General features: G+C 51.1%; 1 protein-coding gene across 2 annotated transcripts in view; it reads left to right on the top strand.

Annotated features, from left to right (window-relative positions):
* Positions 1 to 1,012: 1,012 nt before the first annotated feature.
* FAM53B (family with sequence similarity 53 member B) overlaps positions 1,013 to 22,757 on the top strand; it is a 126,309-nt gene continuing 104,564 nt past the window's right edge. Inside the window, exon 1 of one of the 2 annotated variants that reach the window (XM_054659955.2) lies at positions 1,013 to 1,479. The gene's annotated coding sequence lies outside the window, so the exon portion shown is untranslated. Of the gene's footprint in view, positions 1,480 to 8,713; positions 9,044 to 22,757 lie in introns of those variants that run through there. The other variant, XM_063781196.1, reaches the window with a different exon arrangement.

Raw genomic sequence — 22,757 nt, 5'->3', positions numbered from 1 at the left:
CATCATGTAACTTGAAATGAATAGACTCATATCCTTTCCACTGATTGCTGTCCATTCTAATCATGCAGCAGAACTCAGTGGAGCGAGCTGTAGTGTGAAAGGAGATGTCAGTTCATGCTTTTCTGAAAAGAATGGGTCCGGTGTGATGATATTCTGAAATATTTCAGCAATAGCCATGAAATATAATAGTTTCCCAAGCGCACAAAGCTCAAGAAGTTAATGGTTCATTTATGTTTGATACTGGGGTTGAAACATTGGATTAAAACCAATTAAATGTTCCTAGAAGCAACAGAAAAAGTTTCCTTATTTATGAATAGAACCATTCAAATGGCGCAGACACAATCCATGTAAAGTAATGAGGTGTTTTGTTATTTTGGCAAAGGAGAACACAAAACAGGCATAGGGAGTTTTAAAAAACCTTCTCTTTAAAAATCGCTTTTTGGATACAAGGTCAATAAAATAACATACACCAGTAGGAAGGAGTAATGGGAAATCTAGGGCTTCACTTCACAAGGAAAACAATCCCCCTCCCCCAGGTGAGCAGCACAATGAAAATACTCTGCTTATTCTATCAGGGTTACATTCCTGAACTTAAGTCAACATCCTAAGTTACAGAACTAAACATGCTCTGCCTCTGCTTAGCAACCACAAATCCTTCCTTCGCCAGTTGCATGTATTTTGGATGTGGCTTCTGAAGTACACAGTCACAGCGCCCCGAGTTAGGAAATTTGCGCTTTATTTTCCCAAAGTGTGACAACACTTTAAGGTCCCCCCTCCCCGACCCCACCCGCCCGCTGTCCTGCACGCCACTGAAGTGATCGTTTCTTTTGAACCTCGGCATCTAACAACCCGGAAGCTGGACGCCTGAAGCCTATGCGGCCCAGCGTTTTCATCCCGGCTCGTGCTGGGGGCGGGGAGAGAAGCCCGTAGGGCTTCTGGCGCGGGGCCCGGGCAGCCGCGGTGGCGCGGCCCAGGCCCGGGGCCACTTCCCGCGTCCCGGGGCCTCGCAGGCGCGAGCGCGGCGAGCGGCGCGCGGCTGAGCCCGCAGGACGCCCTCTAGCCCCGCCGGCGGCGCGCGGCGAGTCCCTCACTCCCCGCCCATCGGCGGCTGCGCGCACTGCACACTCGCCCGCCGCCGCCGCACGCCGCCTGCCTCCTGCACGCCGCCGCCGCGCCTAGCGCCCGGGCCCGCGACGCCGCCCGCTAAGCGCCGGGCCGAGTTCACGCAGCCGCGGTCTGGCGGCTCCGCGGCGGCGGCGGGTGCGGGCGGCCTGGCCGGTGCCGGTTAAAGGGACGAGTTGCAAACACTTCAGGAAGTGACAAGTCGATTTCCTCCTCCCCGGGAGCCGCTCGTACAAAGCGCTCGGCGCCGGCAGGCGAGCGTGCGCGCGGCGGACGCGCGGCGGGCAGCCCGGACGACTTGGCGAGCGCTGGCGGTGACGGCGCGGGGTCCGCGCCCGGAGCGCCCCGCCGCGCACAGTAAGCGACCCAGGGCCGGGCGGCGGCGGCGGTGGCCGGGGGGCTGGCCCCGAGCGAGGTCCGGGCCGTGTGCGTCCCGGCCGCTGGCTGGAGGGAGCCCGGCTCGCGTGCGCAATGGGCTTGCCTTTTTTTTTTCTTTTTTCCTAATGTTGCTGGTTTCCTTTTTTTCTGCCTTGTTCGCCTTTGGGTTGGGTCGGGCGGTTTCTCCGGGCGCTCGGTCTCGCCCCTGATGCAGGCGTGAGACTTGTCAGAGCACAGGCATGGGGAAGAACAAGCCTGGCTGCGGCGGAAAAGTCTGCGCTCCCCAGGCCAGGGCGGGCGGGCGCGGGGACTGCTGCGCCCGGGGGTGTCCTCTCCGCGTCTCAGCTTGAGCCCTGACTAGCCGCTGCGGAGGAGGCGCGGAGTCTCGGGAGCCGGGCGGCCCCATTCGCCCCGAAGTTCCCGCATCGTTTGCAGACAACTCTTTTGTTCGCGGAAGTTTGCACCCGCCACCCCCGGGGTGCGGGAGCGAGGCGGCGGGCTCCGCTGCTGCTGGACTGTCCGGGGCGGTCAGGATGGGGGTGAGGGGGCATTCTGTCCCGGGCGGGGGAAGCCCGCGGGGAGGCCACGGCTGGGGCTTGCGGAGTGGGGGCGTCCGCGCCGGCGTGGCTTTTGCACATGGCGAGAAGGGCCGTCCGGCACAGGCACACTGGTCGAGTCACATTTTTGCTAGTCTTGGATTTTGCAAGCCCGTGGGAGTCAGGTTCCCCGCTCAGGGTTTCTCTTGGGGCAGAGACGAAAGAAACGAGGACACCCAGAATCCGGGGAGGGTTTGCGGTTTGTGTTGTCCCAAGTGTGTTCTCGCTCCCCCCGCCCCCCCACCTTGTCCCCCAGCCCCCAGCTCTCTACCCCCGTTTTCGGACTTGGGGAACAATGCTTGTAGTACGGGCCGGGGCGCCGCAGCAGCGACGAACCGCGCGGACAGGTTTGCCCGGGTCCCTCGCGTTCGGACACCCCCTGAAGCCGAGCTCCTTCCATCTGACCGCCCGGGCTCATTAACACGTACTGTACTTAGGACGATGGTGAACAAAGAAAAGCTCTTTGCAGCGTTTGATGAATGGGATTCTGCCTCCTATAGGCCACACTCCGAGTCTTCCATACGGTACAATCTCCGGACTCGGTGGTGTTAGGAAAGTGGCCCCCGGAATGGCTTGCATTCTGGGTCTGGGATCCTGGGTGGGCATTTGTGTCGTCGCCTTCGCCGCCGCGCTCGCCTTGCAGGAGCGGGTGCAGATGGAGCCAGGCTGACGGTTGTTCAACAGGAACAAATGTTTGTTCAATTGTTGGATGGTGGAGAAAAGGGACTGTTTCCTATTGACTGCTGCAGGAGTTGGAATGGCATTGTTTATTGGCCTGGGAAGCCAGGCAAGCGTCTTGTGCTGCGTACAACATATTAGCAGACTTCCAAATGACATGCTAGCATATGTGTTCCCAGCAGTCCCCACCGGCTGGCAGGGAGATTCCTCCTTGCTCCAGATCCTGGACTCGTTTAAAAGATGCCACCTGGTTTGAGGACTTGGGAAGGAATGGAGTCAGCCGACCAGGTGAAACTCACTGTTCCTTATTAGGCCAGGTTTTGGTTTCATTTTAATTTATCTATTTAAGAGTAACTTGTGTCAGTTACAGTTTTGATATTGAATTGCAGGTCTACAGGGTCCCCTCCCCCGCCTTTAGCTGTGGACTACAGAAACAGCTACTTGTCCCACTTGATAGTCCCATTCAGTGGGAGAAGGTTTGGCTCAGGATTGGTAGCCCTTGACTCTGTGTCTGCACTTGGCTGTCACCCATCATGCGACCTGGGAGTCTGCCGATCCAGCTTCCAGGCGCTTTTTCAGGTTAAAAAGCTAAGGAGATGCGTGGGGAAGGCCTGTATTTTTTTCTTCCAAACGTTCCTTCAGAGAACGAGGCGATTTAAATTCAAATAATGTTGCCCAACGACTTCCTATTTTCTTCTGAGAAGGTGAGATTCATGTGCAGTCATTTCGATATCAAAGACAAGTTTTTAAATAGAAACTAGCAACCTCACTGCTGCAGAAGTGGACTTGAATGTTCCAATCTTCTCAGGACAAAGTAGAGAGCATTCCACTGTCTTGGTTCATAATGTTTTAAATCAGTTTCCCTCTTCTCTTTTCAACGTGGGGTATGTTGCACATAGCATTTTGAAAGTACATAAAGTTCTTTTGGAAAGAGCTTTATGATACCTTATTGTCACCGTGGTCGTTACGCTTAATTGACATTTTATGGGAAGTCCTGGTATTATTTCCTGGGCTCTTTCTGTTTCCGTCTTTTAGTCTTTCTCTTTCCCGTTGTATATTCTCTCACTGCCCCGCTAGCCTCTCCATCCTCCCTACAGAAGCCTAGTGGGCTTGGGTTCCTTTAAGCGGGTCCAGTGAGCAGGCGCCTGACCCTTGATTGAAGCTCAGGAAGGGCCAGCCTGCTCTCCTCCCCTTTTGGAGGCGAGAGAGGAGAGAGCTGTGTTTAAATATTAGGAGCTGGCAGCAGGGGACGCTGCGGAGCTCTTTTAAAAAGCACACTCTTCTCACCCACCGCTCGATGCCTTGGGCCCTGAAGACTGAGTTCTGGGCCCACCTTCAGATTGTTCAGTTGATGTTTTATTTGGGCAGCGTGACTTTCTGCAGTTAAATTGCGCATTGTATGGAAAACTTTTCTGTTCTTGTCCTTAAATAAAAAGACTGAAATAAGCAAATACTCAGATCGGCACAACCCCCATCATTACCACCACCACGCACACCTCTCTGATGTGTAATAAAAGAAACCTGCAGGCATAATTTGTTCTGTAATATGCTGATAATACAAGTTTCGGTTTTCGATGGAAACCAGATGTGGAGGGACTCTCTTTAATTGATCCAGCAAGGGGAAGACTAATAAATGAACTAGTCCTTGCAAACCCCAATGGTGTTTTGATTTGTTTAACTTTAGGGGAGAATCCCGAGCTCAGGGCTTTGGAGAGGTTTTTACCCTCAGCTTCTGCTTTGCTGCAGCTGTCCTTTTTGTCAGACTCTTCCTCTTTTGAAAGAACCGGTTCGTTGCCAACACGAAGCACATGGCCGGAGCTGGCGGGGCTCAGCGAAGCTTAGCTCTGCTGGACTCTCCTCCTCCTCGCCTCGTCCGGCTGCTACCCTCCCCTCCACGCCACAAAACAGGGTCTGGCCAGGGGACTTGGGTGCTGGGAGGAGTGTTGATTGTTCTCCCTCAACTCCTTCCTGAAATGTCAGTCCGATCATCCAGGGAGAGTTTCTGTTTAAACTTGTCCAACGAATACACTTTCCAAAAATCATTGACTCTCTTTCTCTGATTAATTTGTTTGTTTCCTGCCTAACTTTGAGGGTTTTTTCTGGATGGCTGAGTCACCTTTATTATGGCTCAAGGTTGGGGACGGCACTGTAATAGCTGACCCCATTAACAGCAGTTTCATTGCCTGCCGGGATGTGAACTTTGGAAACAAACCCAGAGGCTTAGATATGCTGATGTACCCTGAGACTTGCTTAGAAAATTTTTGTTGTAGCGCTGTTTACATTAACATGATTAATGACTGCGCCACTGAAAAGTCCATATTCAAAAGCAATTTACCGTTCCCTAGGGTTCTTCTTACAGTGAAGTATTTTTCTTTGCCAGACAACTTTGTTTTAAGGTAACTTCTTTGATGCTTAATCCAAACCTCCTGTGCACAGGGTTTTGGGGCAAGATTTGGGCTTCGTGTATTGCGGGTTGTGGTTTTGGTGGTGCCTGTCTTAACCTCACCGAACTTAGGTCAGGGAGAACTCGGATTCTTATCTAAGAAAGTTCTCTGAGATCCTGAGCAACAGAGTGCTGTGCTGGCTAGGATGGGAGGAAATCTTCCAGAGGAAACTTGGCTTCTGGGTGTCTTGGAGTGATGCGAGGAGGCTGGAGCTGAAGATTTTATTTTCTTTCCCCTCACAGTGATTGGAGATACTTGAGCTTTTCTGAAAAATAGAGACGTCCTTGGGTTTTTCTTGTCTTTTTTTGTTTGTTTGTTTGTTTTTTTGTTAAATGTGGGTTGATTGAGAGGGGGAAATGCTGATGGGTGGATCTGAAAGCAGCCTTAGGAACCCGAGAAAATAAAAACACGTTTGAAGGACTCTGGAAGATTTTGCATTTCAAAGGGTCTACCTTGTAGAATTTCACATCACGTCAGGGGTTACAGAGAAGTGTGACAGGCACCCCCGCTTCTTTAATGGTTCTCCGTCTCTCCTGCTGTGGGGGCTGCACGGGGAAGCTGGCTTTTGCATGGGGGATGGGGGACAGCTTGGCCAGACCACGCTGGAATATGGAGACCACATTGCCTCTTGGGCATCTGTAAGTCTCGGGAAGGACTTTTTTCACGGTGCCACTCTCAGGAGGGTGAAAGCAAATCATGTTGGTAAACAGCCCATTTGACCTCAGAACGCAGTGGCAGGCTAACTCCTGACTTCTCCACTCACTCTTTTTGTTCTCTTGTTAAACAAAGAAACAGATTCTTCCCCTGCGCTAGTATAATATGATTCCCAAGGATTTAGCTGAAATGGGTGCAGATTGTTCAAAGAATAATGGCAGCACCCACTGGTTGTTGAAGGCCCACCCTGGGCCCTGGGCTTTGTATACACTCTCTAATTCTCAAAGCAAACCTGCAGTTACAGCTGAGGCTCAGAGAGGCCAAGTAACTGGCCCAAGGCCACATAGCCGGAAGGCAGAAAGCCAGGAAGGAGCTCTATTCCTTCAGAGCCTGGTTGCTTTCCATATGCCCTGCTGTGTGTTCATATGATAGAGGCACTGGGTTCTGTTTTATCTCAAAGCAGAAATTTTGTTTAGTCTTGTTAACACCACAGAGAAACCTAGAACTTTTAACTGCCTTTTCCCTTCCTCTCCCCTCTGCTATGGCTGTGTGTTTTTTTGTTTTTTGTTTTTTGTTTTGTTTTTTGGAGTGATTGGAATCTGTATGTACTGTAGGACCAAAGGCAGTGAGTGCCATAGTTTGGGAGGCTGAGATGTTTTGCTTCAATCTCAGAAAAGGCAGATTCACAAGAAAACATTTCCGGTGACCTTCTGGGGGAAACAGGAAGTAAACCTGGCAGCCCACTGGAAACACCACCATTTATTCAGATTCCATTTTCCATTCAGAGAGATTCTTAAAAGTGTTTCCAACTTTTTTTTCTTTTTGCATTTGTAATTCAGATGTCTCAAAGTAAATTATGATGTGGTGGTTGCCACTCCAGGTCTGTACAATATCATATTTTGTTTACGTGCCTAAAGTAATCAAGTAACTGAACACAATTGTATATCCTCCAGTGTGACTGAACTTGGTACGCCCCAGCCAGGGCTGGGCAGCTGCCCTGCATTCTGTCTCAGACAGATGGCTCTTTGCAGGTTGCTTCTGGGGGGGGTTGTGAGTGTGCGTGTGTTTTGAAGGAAGAATAAGGAGACCCATCTCTAGCAAGGCCTGCCTGGCCAGGCATGCTGTCCTTTCTGCCCCTGAAGAGTTTGTAGGAGAGTGCTGGGGCCCCTGTGCTCTGAACTTCTAGAAGCTAGAGTAAAGTAATGGTTCTGAATCTTGGCTGCACATTAGAGTCACCTGGGAAGGTTGAAAAAAAATCCAGAAGCCCAGGCTGCATTCAGGCCCAATTACATCACAGTCTTGGAGAGGGGGCAGCAACCCAGCATTGGTATCTTTAAAGTTCCTGAGTCGATTCTCTTGTGCATCCAAGACTGAGGAGTGAGGGCTGTAATAGACCCCATGCATACCTACGGGTCGGTTCCTTAGTTTCCCTATTCCTTAGCAGGAGATTGGGGGCTTTCGTATTCGGGAGCGGAGCAAACCTATTGGCATTTGCTGCTGCTGCTGCTGCTATGTCTTGGTGAAGTGGCATCTGAAAGGCACCCATCCCTAGGGGAAGTGTCTGCTGTGGGCATCATCGAGGTCATTTCTGTTTCTGCTGGGCCAAGATTCAGCACAGTCCCTTTGAACCACCTTCTTTCCAGATTGAAGGGGGCAGATTTTACTCAGGCTGTGGTTTCAGGGCAGTTCTCATGCAGGCCCTGCCTCCCCATGGTCCTAGTGGTCTTGTTCTTTCTGGGGATTTGGCATACCGTGTGCCCCTGGGGCTCAGGGGAGGAAAGATGCAATTAGGTTCCAGGGCATATCCTGGCAACTCTCAGTGAGTGGTGAGTCTTTTTCACCCAGGTTTGCAGTGAATGTCACTCTGTCAGCTCAGAGCCTGTCTTCCTGTGAACATACTCAGGATTACATTTCATAGAATTGTGTTTAGAATGGCCAGGGGGCTTGGAGAATGAGAGCTTCTTGGGCCTGCTGATGTAACCTTCTAGAAGAGAGGTCCGATCCTTAAGAGGTGAGGTGACTCTCCCAGGGTCCCGTAGCCAGTTCTCAAAGGTGCAGACTCTGTCTCCTGAGTCCCTGCCCTACTGCTGTGTTCTCATGACGTGGAACCTTAATTCCTGCTTGCAAGACAGCCTGCTTTAGCGTAGACCAGCAGGTGAACTTGATCATTGCTCACAGAGTTCATTAGCCAAGTGAAACATGCTATCCATCCCCCGTCCCCACCCCCCAGTCCCAATGGCAGGTGCTGAAACCTTGTAAAGGTGAGCTTGATGAAAAAGGTTTTGGCCTCTTTGCCAAAAGTGTGTCAGTCTGCCCGGCTGTATTGTGGTGGTGGTGAGTAGTGAATAAGGGCTCTTCCCCCCTGTGGGGAGTTGGGTTTGGGCCGAGTGAAGGCAGAAGAGGAGAATTGCTATTTTTCTCAGGGCTGCAATTTCCACATTTATTTAGCAGACATTGATTGGACATCTGCTGGGTGTCCAGTGTGGAGCCGGGCACTTTGCTTCATTAGTTCATTTAGTCCTCAGCACAACCTGTGGCTCAGGGACTAGCCCGATTTCATTGCTGAAGACTTGCTGCCTGCAGAAATCACTCACCCCAGGTTGAGAGGGGTGGTTGGGATTTGAACTTGGCCCAGCTGACCTCAGCCCTGTATTCTACCACACCCTGCTGCTTTTCCATCCAGTGCTCACCAGGGGAGGAGAGTTCCTGCTGTAAGACACGTGCATTGCCCAGTGGGCGTTCCCTGGCAACTCCTGCCTGGGTGCCATGCTGCAGCTTCTAGGAAGGGGCGTGGGTGGGCCCTCGAGCTCCTGGATAGCTGGGTTTGTACAGGTCCTGTCTGGGGCCACTGTGTGTCCTGGCAGCTGGACTGTGCCTTGTGCAGGAGAGGCGGCTTATGCAGGTTCCAGTTGCTGCTGCCTGCCCCCACCCCGTGGAGGCCACCCTCCCTCCCAGGCTGCCCTCTGGCTGAATCCTGAAGCACCCTGACAGACAAAGCCCAGCTGGGAGAGGCCTCGGCCCTGCCTGGAATTCCCCTTGCTCTGGCATTGGCCTTGGCCATGGGCCTGGGAGCAGAGGGAGGTTCTGTCCGCTGGCTGGGAGCAGCTTCTTTCTGCATGTTTGGAAGTGGAAAGACTAAGTTCTCTGCAGCTGGGTGTCTCCATGATCTGGGTGAGGAGAAGGAGCCTGGCTCCTGAGCCCGGGGGAAAAGAGGTCTGTGGTTTTGAGTCTCCAGAAGGAGTGCAGGATGCGGGGAAGCCCCTCTGTGGCATGATCCTGGGGACCAGGCCGTAGGAACCGCTCTCCCCTGTAATCCCTTTGGCAGTCAAATGATTCAGTTTCCTGGCTGGAAGGTAGTGGGCACAGACTGCCTACTTGCTGGACCTAATTTGCCCTGTAACCCTCACTGGGCCTCTGATTTCTCACCTTGCTGGTCCTGCCACCCAGCGTTTTTAGGAAGATCAGTTTAGAGCTTGTTTGAGAAGCCCCTTGCAATGGGCGTAGTGCCTTGCAGAGCAGTGCCAGGTAGGAGATGAGTGTGACTGGGCAGGCAGGGGTTCTGCTGCAAAGCCCATGGTCGGCTGCATGCCACCTAGGTGCTTCTTGTGGCTGCAGGAAGAATGGGACTGTTTGGTGTCACAGAGGAACTTTGAGCAGAGTCTAGGTGAAACCCAATTCTGTATCATCGAGGGCAAAAGTAGCATTCAGCTTTGGAATCAGAAGCCTGGGTTCAAATCCCAGGTCTGCCCTTTGCCCGCCATGCCATGTGCCTTTGAGCAGGCGACTGTCTCTCTGGCCCCCATTCCTTCTTCTGGAGTATGGCAGTGCTGACAGCACCCCCAGCCCATAGGTTCGGGGCCCTGAGTGAGACCACACGTGAGGACACTTAGAGCCCACCAGACATTAGTGAGTATCTCACGCAGCCTGTGGCAAGCGCGTGCTGTTGCGAGGACTGAAGGGAGGCTGGAAGGACATGAGTCAGGCAGGTTGCCCTGAGGAGGTCAGTCAGTGGTGACAAGATACAGGACAGAGCAGAGGGGACTTCAACTGGAGTTGGGCTTGGCTGGACGGGTCAGGCTGGGGCGGATAGAGCCTTTTCTCCTCCAGCATCTTCCTCTCTCAGATAGCGTAGGGTTTTTTTTCGGGAGGAAAAGTTGAAAGTATGCATTACAGTTTAGTTTGCAGTGTGTCTGTTACCAAGAGTTGAGACTGGTGAAATCTTCTAAGTTTTCTCTCTAGGAAACGAAATCTTTTTTTACCAAAAGTGATTTAGTTTTGCTCCTAAGCATAGAACATTAAATGCATGTATGGGTCATGATGTGGCCTCACCGTCTTGGCTCTGCTGCCACCGACACTTCTGTGAATGAATTCTTTGGAAACCAAGGAATTAATGGCTGCATACCTACCTAGACTGAGAGTGAGGGGCCCACTTACCACCTTCTGGATTCTCTTTAGGTGCTTTGCAGTGGGCATCTTTGTTTTTTGTTCTTCCTCTCACGTTGGGGGAGCTGCCTTGGACACCTGGAGTCAGCGTCTTCCGGGTGCGGGTTATGTGGTTGCAGCTGGAGCGCCTGCCCCCAGCTCGGCCTGCGGTGTGATTCCGGCTGCTTCTAGATCCCTTTGCCACCTGAACCTGACCTCAGTCTGCAGGAGCAAGAGCTCATCTAAGCTTGCTGAAGCTTTGAAAGGAGCCCTTGGCTTGGAGGACAGAGGGAAGGGTCCAGGCTGTGCCGCCTGGCTTCTGTTGATGCAGGCCTCTGACTCCTGACAAGCCTATTCCCTGGGTCTGGTGAGCATCGCGCCTCATGAGTCTGGGGCTGGCTGGCATCCTGTGGGGTGAACAGGATGGACAGTCTTGACTCATGAGATTTCCTGCTGCACTTTGGGTAGCTTTGAGGGAGACCCCTTTGTATGGAGTGTGAAGACTCATGCTGTTTACTAGGTTCTGGGAGGGGGCCCTGACTCCAGACTGTGACAGCCCCTCCCCTCTGGTGCTGGCCCTAGAGCGTCCTTTCCAGAGGACCCACCAAGGTGGCTGGGCATGGGTGGCCTTGAAGCAGACCTGCTAGGACAATGAGATCCTGAAGCTTTGTGAGCGAGGGCTGCATGAGGGAGGTCTCTGAGGTGTCTCGGCTGCCTCCGGTCTCATGGATGTGACAGAACTCATCTGCCAGGTGGAGCGTGTCATCCTCACCCACTGTGTCCTCCTTGGGTGTGTCACTGTTCCTGTGATGAGCACAAAACATACCTGCCATGGTGGTGGCCCCCAGGCTCAGTGCAGTTCAATCAATGTGGAGTAACAGCTACTATGTGTGTCAGACAAGTCGTCAGGCCCTGAGGAATTCAGAGATGGATCTACCGAATCTCTGATTTTAGGGAGCTCATAGCTCGTATTATGGACAGTCAGACTGCAGGTTTTTATTGAGGTTCTACTATGTGCTAGACACAGTGTAATAAATGAATGAAAGTGTGTTTACACAAGGTACTGGTGAGTTACACCGTCCTCTGGAAGTCATAGAAGGTCTCTCTAACTGAGCTGAAGAGAGGAGGGCAGGGAAGGCTTCCTGGAGGGGGTGACAGCTGACCTGAGTCTTGAAGAATGAGCAGGAGTTTAGACAGATGAAGAACGGGGAGGAGGAGACATTCGAGACCAGGAGAGCAGGTGTCCCCAGTCATAGCAGCATGAGACTATGTCAGGGAATCTGGGAGACCTGGAGCCTGAGTGAGACGAGTGTAGATTTCAGAGGGGAGCGGAGCTGATCTAGGTCAGGATGGCAGTAAAGGGAAGGGCGAAGGGCTGGGAGAAAGCCCATCTTCGGGGTGACACTGCCCAGGGGCCCAGCCTTTTGACCTTGGAGTGAACTTCCTGGAGAAGCATGAGACTAGCCTCTGAGAATTTTCATCAAGTGCCGCCTTGGCCAGAGTGATGTGGTCTTTGTTTATTTTTAGACAAAACTCTCGCATTTAGCAGGCGCACTTGGGATTCCCAAGAGCTTCCAGAACTTCTTGTCTGTGCTGCGCTGGAACTAAAGAAGTCAAAGTTCTGGCGTTGTGTGAGTTGAAACAGTCTGATTCAGTGTAAAACTACCTTTTTTTTTCTTTAAAGGGAAAAACAGGCACCTAACCGTGTTGGTGCGATGGAAGAGGGAGCTTCGGTGCCCCCTGGGCTCTGTCATAGCCTGTTCTCACTAGTGTTCTCAAAGGCAGGGGGAAGCTGCTGACACAGACACTCGAGAATGGCAGGCCTGAGTCACCTGACTCCTGGCGGCCAGTGCGCCTGAGGCCTCCACCGCCCTCAGATGCCAGCCCAGATTCCAGGCCCCGTTGACTGTATGGCATGTGACCTGGGCCCAGAAGAGGAGAATTAAGAAAAATACTGAACCTGTGCAGAGGTGGAGGTGGAACTGCAGTTAGCAGCCCATCTTAGCTTTGGGGGGTGTGTTTTCCAAGGCTGGTAGGGTTTTGCTCATCTGCATTTACTCCTAAGGGAAGAAGAAAGTGAGTAAGTTAGCCACAGATGGTTTTGATTTTAACAGTAAACCTCTCTGTTCATCTCATTCCCGGGGAGGTTAGCACATGCCTTCACCTGTTAGAAAAGAAAGTAAAAGAGGATCTGGCCTGGCTGCATCCGCATAGGCCAAAAGTTGAGCAGCAAACTGGAGTGAAAGAGCGTTATGACCAGAAGTAGGAGCAGAGAGGGGATCAGACACCTGAGCTCAGGAGAGTACGTGATAGTCCACAGGTAAATGAGTTCTAACTTGCTTTGGGGAAAAAAAGATTTTTTTTTTTTTTTTGTGATGGAGTCTCACTCTGTCACCCAGGCTGGAGTGCAGCAGTGGCGTGATCTCTGCTCACTGCAAGCTCAGCCTCCCAAGTAGCTGGGACTACGGGCGTGTGCCACTATGCCCAGCTAATTTTTGTATTTTTAGTAGAGACGGGGTTTCACCATGTTGGCCAGACTGGTCTTGAACTCCGGACCTCAGGTGATGCCCCCGCCTGGGCCTCCCAAAGTGCTGGGATTACAGGTGTGAGCCACTGCCCCTGGCCAAAAAACAATTTTTAAAAGCATGTGTGAGGTTCAGGTGAGTCCTTATATGTTACACATGATTTCAGGAAGTCATTGTTCTGAGACATGGCGTGGTGGCGTGCTCCTCTGCCATGGAGGAGCATGGCCAGGGTGGTGTCCGTCTGCTCACCTGAGGAGCTCCCCGGGTCTGCCAGCTTCCTGCCTGGCCAAGCCCTTCCCCTGCACTTGTAAGACGACGGCTGAGCGTGGCTGATCCTGCCCGGTTTCTGGGTGGATAGTGGAACCTGGGGGAACCAGGGTAGAATCCCTTATGGGAGGCAGCCATTGGCCTGGCCAGGCTTTGGGCGCTGTTGGAGACAGGGCTGAATTTTTAGCCCTGAGTGTAGGCACAGGCGAGAGCTGGAGCCCAGGCACTTGTTCCCTGTGTGGCTGGCTGCTCATCTCTGATTTAGCTTTGGCTCAATTTTTGTCCTACCCCCTGATTGCTACTGGAGCCAGCATGGTGGTCACAGCCACTGGTGTCTTAGGGCCCTGGAAGAGAAGACAGCAATCCCAGGTTGCCCTCTCCTCTGCTCAGGGCTGATCCTGGCAGACATGGAGGAGGAGATAGGCAGGAGGAGATAGGGAGAAGACTTGGGAGGGAGCTGGGTCTTCATGCCAAATGCAGGAAGAAACAAGCCATCGTTCAGTTCATGTTTGAGCTGCGTCAGCCCATGTGAAGGCCCCCACACCTCTGGGAAGAACTGCAGGGAGCATCTCTCTGGTCCCCGTCTCCAAGGTCGGGGAAGCATTTTACAGTTTTGGAGGTGATGCGGGGAAGGGCCACAGCCAAAACTTCATGTGGCAGTCTAGCATGCCACACCTCACTGGAATCCCGCACGCTAGAAGGGAGCCGCCTTGTGAGAGGTGTTCCAGTGAAGTGGAACCCCACCAGTAGGTGGTGGGATGGGCTCCAGAACAGTGTCTGGAACAGGAACTAGTAGAGCTCAACGTCTGAGATTCCTTAAAAAGAAAAAAAAAAAGGTTGATTTTGTGTGTCTTAATAATTTCCTTTATAAATGGAGCCTCTTATAGTACAAGGCAGTACAGATGAGCCCAGACAGTTGGGCAGAATGTTGGGTAGGGCTGATGTCAGTTAGAAAAGCCTGAGAGAACAAAGAGTAGGGCACAGAACCAGTGAAAAGGATCCCTGGGTTCTAGTGCTGCCTCTTGATGGCTTTTGACTTTGGTTCAGCCACTTCACTTCTCTGAGCTGTGATTTTCTCATCTGTGGACTGGGAATAATAGTGCCTACTTAACAGAGCAGGAGGAATAAACAGGATAGTGCGAGTCCAAGCACCCAGTTCTTTCCCGTTTTCATTCACCCAACAAGTACTTTTTGAATGCCACTGTGCGTTAGGCTTCGCTGTTAATTCATATAACCACTCTGAGAAGTGAGTGCTGTTGTTATTCCCTTTTTATAGATGAAGAATGTAGGGTTCTGTAAGGTAAAGTGCCCAAGGTCATTTAGCTCATGGGCAGTAGTTCTGGGGTTTGAACTCCCAACTTTAGGATTGGCAAACTATAGCCTGGTGACTAAATCTGGCTCACTGCCTACATTTGTAAATAAAGTTTTATTGGGACACAGCCACATCCGTTTGTGTAGGTAATGTCTGTGGCTACCTTCACACCACAGCAGCAGAATTTATAGACCACAGGGTCTACAAAGCCTAAAATATTTATTGCCTGGCCCTTTACAGAAAAAAAATGTACTGACCTCTTCTCCACATGAATACTCTGCACTCCGGACCTGGGCTGTTCAGTATGTTAGCTGTAGCCTCATGTGGCGATTTAAATTAAATCTAAATGAAACGAAGACTTCAGTTCTTTGGTTGCACTAGCCACGTGTCACATGCTTAATAGCTGCATGCGGTGGTCACCTCTCACGTTGGACAGCACAGACCCAGAACGTTGCTGTCATTGCAGAGTGTTCCATCAGGTAGGAGCACACGAGACTGTGTCCCAGTGTGGGGAGAATCCAAATCTGGGAGAACCAAAAGTGCAGGGGAGGTATTCTGCTGAAAGAAAAGACACTGGACCTTCCTGCTCCCAAAACACAGAATTGAAAATTAGTTTGTTGATTCTGAAGTGATGGAGAAATGTCTGCTGTGGCAGAGGGAACCTGGGCCTGGAGTGAAGAGGCTGTCCCTAAATCCTATGACCATTGGCAGGCCCCCACCATGCCCCTCTGCAGCCTGTAACCTCAGCTCCTGGTTCACTGGGGCCGTTGGCCTCATCAGCTCTGCCATGTCCAGTGCCCCATGTGTGTTTGCCTGCTGGGTCCTGCAGAAATCCCATTTTTATGTATTCATACCTGTTCTGTTCTGGGCCATTTGGGCCTGATGGGTTATACCATTGTTCCTACCATGCTGGAATGGGAAATACATGGTCTGATGAAATGACCATGTTTTCCGTGGGCATCAGATAAAGAACTACTTCATTCATTCAAAATGATGGCTACTGTGTGGCATGAGGAAGGAAGGTGAGTTCCAGGTCCCTCAGCTAGCTAGTATCACGTGACTTACTCCTTAAAATGCTGTCCACTGCCAACACTGATGCCGTGTGTTGAGTAGCTTGGAGCTGGGCTGAACTGTAGCTCTTGTCTTGCTTGGTCCACAAATGCTCTGAATAGGAATCTCTTTGGAAGCTAACTAGGGGCAGAGTCATTCTGAGGGGTGAAGGCAAATATGGAGGGCGTAGATCTCCAGTTCATCAGACCCAGGCATAAATGCATCGGTGCTGGACCCATCTCCCCCACATTTGTGCATGCTGATAGACTCTGAGTGTGGAGAAGAGCTGTGTGGCTGGTTACCAGAGGGCTGGTTGTAGTCCAGGCTGTCTACATTGGAGTCTCTGAAATGCATTGTACAGTCAGGAGTCCAGTCCATTGCTCCTGTTAGGAATGGCTGGCTTCTCCATGTTTGGTTTACATGGTTACAGTCTGCACGAATCTTCACACCTTAAACAATGCCCACTCCCTCTGTAATCAGGATGGAAACCTTTATAAAATGCAAGAATAAGATACCAGGAGGACTTTTCAGGACCTTGGGCAAGAGTGAAAAAGGAAGAAAACCAGATAAGTAAGCCTGATGAACTTAGCTCTAGAATAGTTGCATGAAAGAAGTGGCTGGTAAGGAGGAAGTTGTGTTTAAGAGGTCGTACGTGGAAAATTTTTTCCCCACATGCTTTAAAAGGGAAAAGAATAGCCTTGGAAGGCCAGCCTTGATTACGTGTCCCCCTCCATCCCACTGCCACCTTTGACATTGTGCTTGCCTCTAGCCAGCCACTCCTGGAATGGTGTCCTGTGTCTTCCTTCTTCAGCCAGTGGAGGGGTGAGATCATTCGAGATTAGGCTCTGCCCTAAGTTTCTCACTGCTGTCCCAGCACTCAGGGAGACTAATAATTGCATGTGCCCAAAAGAACCCGGGCACAAATACATTTATAATGGAAATTATCTGTTTTTAGAGTGCTGGCGTTTTCTGAGCACCTACTGTGTGCCAAGCACTCTGCATACGTTCTCTCATCGTCTGCTCATTGCACAGCCAGCTGGGGGTGACTAGCCCCGCTGGGCAGGAGCTGAGCTTCAGCCATGTCCCTGAGAGAGTGTGGCTTGTGATGGGCTAGAGCCTGGCTTGAAAATCAAGGTCCCTCTGCTCCAAAGCCAGTTTCTCCTCACCACCTAGTTTTGTCCCCAATTGTGCACATGTTGCTGTTTCAAAGAGAAATCTCTTGCTCCTCGGCATGGGTTCCCTGATGACATTTTTATCACTGCCTGTGGGCAGAGAAGTAGGTTGCTCACTGTGGGGTGACATTTAAGAAAACCAACTCCATCAAGCTTTCCCTTTGAATGCGTTGTTATGGTACAAGAAGTCTTCGTTTGTCCTGGGCTATTTTGAAATAAAAGGCAGGAAACTCCCCTCTTGTTTCTATATCTTGCATAGAAGTCATCAAAACAGAATCCTCTGTTCTGTGCGGTAGTCGTGATTGAGGAAGCAGCTGTTCTCTTCATGATGACCCAACCAAAGCCAGCAGTCTGGAGGCGTCAGGGATCCAGAATTGTCTCTTCCATCTGCTGGGTTTACTTGCGTGTGTTAGAAGTATTTGGCATGGAAACTCTTTCCCTACCCCACCTCGTGGGCGAGGCCAGAAGGGAGCTCTCCTGGTGGGGGCAGGGCAGACCCCAGGCTCTGCTGTACTTCAGATAATGCCACGGTTTCCTCCATGGAATGGGTGCCACAGCCTCCCATGGGGCCAGGCTGAGTGAACGAACCAGATCAACTGTCTCTCCAAGTCCATGGGTGGGAAGGCAGGCCTCTCCTGTCTGTGATTGGGAGTTGTATGGGTCTGCTTTGTTGTGCATGAAATTTCACACAGTCTGAGCTGTCTAGGCATTTTCAGGCCTCCAGCTAACTCACCGAATGAGCCAGGGAGTGGTGCCGATGAGAATGTGTGACTGGATCGCTAAGCCAAGCGAGTCCATGGTGATCTTCAAACCAAGATGAAACTTAGTCGTTTGAGTGTTTTCAGGGGTCTGAATCGTCAGCATCATTTAGACCGGAGTTTGCACTCTGGTGGTCTGGGGGCCAGATGTGGTCCTCAGACATGATTTGTTTGTCTCATATGATGCTTTACAAGTTTTTAAATTTCTTGAGAACATAAAAAGGAGATTGTGCAAAGAAGTCCTGACTTTCAGTTTCTCTTAACAAGTCAGGAGGTAAATTTTAATAGTAGCCTGGATCTTCTTTCCCAAACAGCCCACCACAGTTAGCTGTAGCCAGAGCCGTCCATGGTGGGCCAGGCATGTTCTCTGCACATCATCTCGGTTCCTATGCAGCATGCTTCTCTCATTTATGTTTCCTGCTTGGCCCTGGAAGGCATTTGAGTTTGAGATCCCTGGAGTGGATAAGACATTGGGAAGGCAGATTCAGATTTTCTGGCTCTCCAGGTTATTGGCACAGGGAGAACCATGGTGAATGGCAGTGACTAGTAGAAATGCCCAGGATGTTTGCAGTGCTCAAGGTCATTGCCATCATAATCCTGCTACCTCGTGTTCCACCTGCTAGTAAACTTGCAAAGATAAGCCAGTACTCCGGGCACTAATAAAAACTCTGAAAGTACAAATATGTCCCTTAAATCTTGGAAGCTAGTCTCAGGCCAGGGGCCCTTCTACCCTGTGAATGGCCCTGTGATGCTGGGTGACCTGGGGATTCATTTTGTACCCCCACACCCCTCCCCCCACAATCACTCAGGTGCTTCACCTAGTTTAGTCTTCTTATCTAAAAGTGCCTTCCTGAGGCTGAGGCAGGCGGATCGCTTGAGCCCAGGAGTTCGAGACCAGCCTAGTCAACGTAGAGAAAACCCATCTCTACTAAAAATACAAAAATTAGCCGGGTGTTATGGCATGCACCTGTGGTCCCAGCAGCTGGGAGGCTGAGACGGGAGGATCGCTTGAGCCTGGGAGGCGGAGGTTGCAGTGAGCCAAGATCGTGCCGCTGCACTCCAGCCTGGGTGACAGAGTGAGACCCTGTCTCCAAATATAAATAAGTAACTAAATAAATAAAAAGTGCCTTCTGGATTTTAATAGATATTGCAAGGGAATTTTTACAAATAAAGATTTAATTTTTAAATTTTCATGACAGGCAGCCTAGCTGCTGTGTACCAAGTAGATAACTTCTGGTGTTAGACAGAAATTTCTTAGGGTAGATGAAACATGTATCTCAGCTCTTTCTTTTGACAGAGACTCAATACAGCAAGTAGAAGTAAAGCAAAGATTCGCCAGATGGTAATTAGTATTTTTCAAAGAATTGAGGTGTTCTCTTCGTATTTCTTCAAATATCTAATAGCAATCCCTCCTATCATTTATCTTTTTCACTCAACCCTGTTTTTATCTCTTCTTGTGGCAGCTGTTCTGTGACTTTTTGTTTCCTTCTGATTCTCACACGTATTTCACCGCATAGTCAACCTTTGGGATTCTTGGTGTCATTCCAAATGGTTTGCTGAATTTGAGAAATGTAGCCTGTTAATCCATTGCCTGAAAGCCCTTCCCATGCCTTTCCTTTGCAGCAGAAACATGGCATCCTCACCTGCCTCTTTCTCACCTACTGGTCAGGGCATTGTGCACCTGGGTGGTTGGTTCAGCCTCTGATTCTGCTAGGCCAAGGCTCTGACGATGCCACTGTTCTCCTTCAGTGCATTCTAGGGACTGTTGGAGCTCCTGAAGGCCGAGGATCATCTTGATCTAGATTTAGATTTCCAGGGCCTGGCCAGAGGACATGCTGGGGGCGGATAGTAGGCCACCCGTCCAATTCTGACCTCATGGCTTTTGCAAGAAACTCAACTTTTATGGATCCTGATTTTCTCATCTGCAAAATTGTCCTCCCAGTTACTAGGGTTCTAGGTACCAAATCCACTAAAAATGTGTTTTTCAAACTTTAGGAACCACCGGACTCAACCTGGAGGGCTTACTAAACACAATTGCTGGGTCCCACCCCTCATTCAGTTTGTCTGGGGTCGGGGACTGAAACTTTGCCTTTCTAATGAGTTCTCAGGCAATTCTCTACTGATCCGGGTCCACGCTTGGAGAACCAGTGCACATTGCTGAAGCAGGTGCCAGGTACCCCAGTGTTCCCCCCAGCAAGGATGTGGGTTGGCCTGTGTGGGTCTTGGCTGCCTGGCATATGAGGCTCGTCTTTCCTTTCATTTTCCCACTGCATCTTATTTTCTGGGAAACTTGAGACTAGATTCCCGGAGATGTTTTGTTTTCCGTTCAGCCATCTTCATGGAAGCTGTCCTCACACTCTCACCGTGATAGTTGGAGACACATTTATTTCCTACCTTTAGGTAATTCTATCACTAACACACACCATCCACTGTCCATCTCAGTTTCCACCCTCCACCTGGAACCCAGATACTAACGGAGGCAGCCTTGGCGATTTTGAGTTTTGAGCTTTTGGTTTCCCAGATAGGTTGATTTTACCCGTTCTCACCAAAGACAGGCCGCATTTGGGTCGAGCTGACAGAGCTGTCATGGACACAGCAGGTTACCCTGTACTCGGGAATGCTTCACGAGGCTTCCCACTCACTGCCGTCAGTCCAAGGCTGGGCGCCCTTTGTTTCAGGTGCCCTGAAATCAGTGTCTCCGTGCAGTGGTGGGAAGTAGAGTGCTTAACCATGTCCAGAATCAACTGCTGTACCCTTTCTTTCCCTTCCCTGATGACACCTGAGCCCAGCCGGGGCTGCTGGAGGTGACAGACCCTGGGACCCATCTGGGGAAGCAGGCGCAGAGCCAGGAAATGGTGCGTTGAAGTCCATACAGTCAGCCATGCTCACATCTAAGTGCTTAGTGGTGGTTTCCTCTCATTTGGGGGTTTTAGTTGTCCAGAGTGAACCTGAAATCACTGCTGGGTCTTGTGTCTTTAGCTCCAGATGTAGTCACTGGGAGGTGACGGGCAGGCATTGGCTTTGCCTGGCCTTGAAGTTTTCCTCACAGTTTTGTTTTGTCAAGGAGTGTTCCCCCTTCTACTCTCGCTCCTCAGAAACAAGGGGACACTAACTCAGTCATGGCTTTGAATGGAGCGTTTCTGTGTGGTTTTCTCCTTGTCCCAGTACTCTGCCTTCTGCAGCTCCCAGCCCCCAGCAGCTGGGCACATTGGCCCTTGTGCTTTCATATCCACGAAAACACGTGGGAAGCGCGTGCCCAGCACATGCCTTGATCACATATTTGTAACTCGGGAGTCTGAGATGATCGTGACATTCTCGTATGGGGCTGTGTGTGGCCACTCCCATTCCCCAAGGGAGAACACAATTACTGTATTGTCTGTGGGCATTCTGGGCGAGCTGCTTGGGTCACGGCTGGGGCTGTTGGTATATTGGGGGATGGAAATAACCGTTTTGCAGCTTCCTACCTTTATGCTGCCATTTACAAAAGAGGGAGGTTTGGGATGACCTCTTAGAATCCCCTGGGTCACCTGGCTTTGTTCAGCTGAGTAAACCACCAGCCTGTGCCCCCCTACCCCGCCCCCATAGCTCAGCTTGTTTGCCTGCTATTCAGGCAGGACAGCTCTGGGAGGGCAGACCTCTGAGAGGTGGGGAGAAGCAGAGTGATGGGAGGCAGAGAGCAGGGTGGCAGCTTGTGGCTGTCCGGTGCGCAGAGCTCCCCCTGCCTGGGCCTTGTGAGGGCGCTGGCGCTGGCACTGGCCGACGTTGTGGCAGCTGACCTGTCTGGGCATCCTGAGGCTCCTTCCACCAAAAGCTGGGAAGGGGCCCTCCACTCCCAGCCCCGTCCCCCTAGCTTGCTGGAGTGTCAGACATGTCATTTAGCAGCATCCTAATAGAATACCCTCACCCCATCTCTGGCATTGAACTCCTGCCCAACACTCGTGCCGCTTCCTCTAGGAAATCTCCCCAGATCTTTACCTCCCTACTTGGAATTCCAGGCTCACTTCTCTGCCCTTGTGGATTTATTATCATATGACACACTATGCCTTGTGGGAAACCTAATTGAACACTTGCTGTTTGCGTGAACTTAGTTATGTATCACCTGCCTTCTTCCCTCAGTCCCTAGCACAGCCGGCCTAGCGCGTGTTGGACTTGGGACGAGACTGATACCGGGAGGAAATAATGTCCAGAGAGCAGCACAGCACAGGGAGTACATGAGATTTGCCGGTTCAACTACAGTCACCTAGAAATACTTTTTGTTTCTGAGTAAAAGTCTGTTCTAAGGAGCGCAGCGTCACATGTGTATATAATCTTCCCATTGACCCTTTTTGCTCTCTGTGGAGGCTCCCAGGACCTTGGCCTTCCCTGTCCCACTGGGGTTCCTGCAGAGGCCTGGGCTGTCCAGGCTCTGCCTGGCCCAGGGCCCGCCCTGCAAGTGCTGCCTGCCTCACATCAGGCCCTGACTGCAGCAAGACTCTTCCTCCTAAAAGCAGAACACAGAAAACAAAGCTGTTAGGGCAGGGCCCTGGGCTCTCAGTTTTCCCATGATTGGGTGTGAGAGGGCTGCTGGCCACCCTCCCGCCCACAGAAACTCTGATGAGTGTTTTCAGGTTCCTGAGGAGGTGTGAGTATGATCAGATATAGGGGTTTTTGTGCTGGTCACTGTGTTTTTCTGTTATGCTCTGCTACTGTGGAACCCAGAAAACTTTTGAGCCCAGCCCCTCCGTGAATCAGGAGGTGCTGTGCTTTGAATTAGTGTTAACAACATTTTGATAACTATCGGAAACCCCCTGCAAGCAAGACAGATTTCAGTATCTCTGGCACCAAGAATGTTGAGACTTGACTTAACGTGGTGATTGTGTTCTTTGTTTCAGCAGACATTTCCTGAGCAGCTCTTTGTGCCAGGTTCTGGGGACTCAGGGGACTGAGGCTGGTCTCATGCCCTCCAGAAGCACACAGTCTGTGGGGGTGGCAGCTCGCTGGTTCATTTCATGGCCCTGTGATTCAAGCTCTGCATTCTGCACAGAGGCAGAGGGCGTGACCTGACTCAGTGTGGGGTGTGGAGGTCTTCCTGGAGGTGGTGACACCTGAGCTGAGTCTAAAAGATGAGGTTAGAGAGTCTGGAGGCTGAGAGGGCAGCAGGGAGCAGGGGAAGTGGGTGGCAAGTTCTAGCCTGAGAGACCAGCATGAGCAGAGGTCTGGAGGCAGGAAACTGCATGTGGTATTTGGAGAACTCCAGAATGTTTTAAGAATAGGCAGTACATGCATGTGTACAAACTCAGCAGTGAAAAGCAGTTTCCTCATCCCTGTCCCCAGCTACACGTCTCCCTCCTTCCTGGGGGGAGCTCCTGTTGTCATTTTCTTGTTTATCCTCTCAGAGAT

The sequence above is a fragment of the Pan troglodytes genome, chromosome 8, assembly GCF_028858775.2.
Source record: "Pan troglodytes isolate AG18354 chromosome 8, NHGRI_mPanTro3-v2.0_pri, whole genome shotgun sequence".
In the NCBI taxonomy this organism is placed as follows: domain Eukaryota; kingdom Metazoa; phylum Chordata; class Mammalia; order Primates; family Hominidae; genus Pan; species Pan troglodytes.
Note: the sequence above shows the minus strand (reverse complement) of the source record. Positions and strands in the feature narration are given on the sequence as shown.